Genomic DNA, 789 nt, shown 5'->3' with positions numbered 1-789 from the left:
GTGGGGGGGGGGGGGGGAATTCTTGGATTTTTGAAAGAAGAGTTTGAATTCTCCTTTGCTCCTTTTCGAGGTCAACTGTAAGAGGTATGGGAGATTTGTATCTTTACTCTGAAAATCCTCAAAATGGGAAAAAGGGAACGGGACGAGCTGCTGTAGGCGTACTATTGCGCCGTTTGGAGCAGCTATTGATGTTAACGTGTGCTGGAGAAGAGTCGTTGGGTATGTCTGTTGTACGCTGGATTCTCGCGATTTCTGTTGAGGAAGAACACGCAAGGGTGGAGCGGTTCGCTGTACACATTTTCTGTATGTATTGTTAGCGTTAGAAAATAAAGAGTGATTGGGTTGGGCTGGGAAATTGAATTGAGTGGGCTGCTAGTAGTTGTTGATTAAACATTGGGAAAATTAGCAAACTAGTCACAATTCCTAACTTAATTAGTAAAAATATCTACATTTTAAAATAATTATTAAAAATGTCAAAATGTCAATATTTTAGAAAGTGATTTGCATTTAAATTTTATTTCTCAAAACAGTCCAACTTTGAATCAAATTCTACATTCATTACCCATTTACACTTTTTCATCAGTTTTTTAGTTTTCACCATCCCTATCATTCACTTTTCTCTTCTTTTTTTTTCTTTCATCAAAATTTCACTATTATTCTCTCTCATTGTTGAAGAAGAACTAATTATTCAAGTTCATAACAATTTGTTCAGATCTATCAATTAATCAAAAAATATCTCAATTGATAAGGGTATTTTTGAATTCATCATTTATTTTGCGAGATTTTGTT

The sequence above is a fragment of the Solanum pennellii genome, chromosome 1 (genome assembly GCF_001406875.1).
Source record: "Solanum pennellii chromosome 1, SPENNV200".
Lineage (NCBI taxonomy): Eukaryota > Viridiplantae > Streptophyta > Magnoliopsida > Solanales > Solanaceae > Solanum > Solanum pennellii.
The sequence above is the reverse complement of the archived record's forward strand: the minus strand, read 5'-3'. Positions refer to the sequence as shown.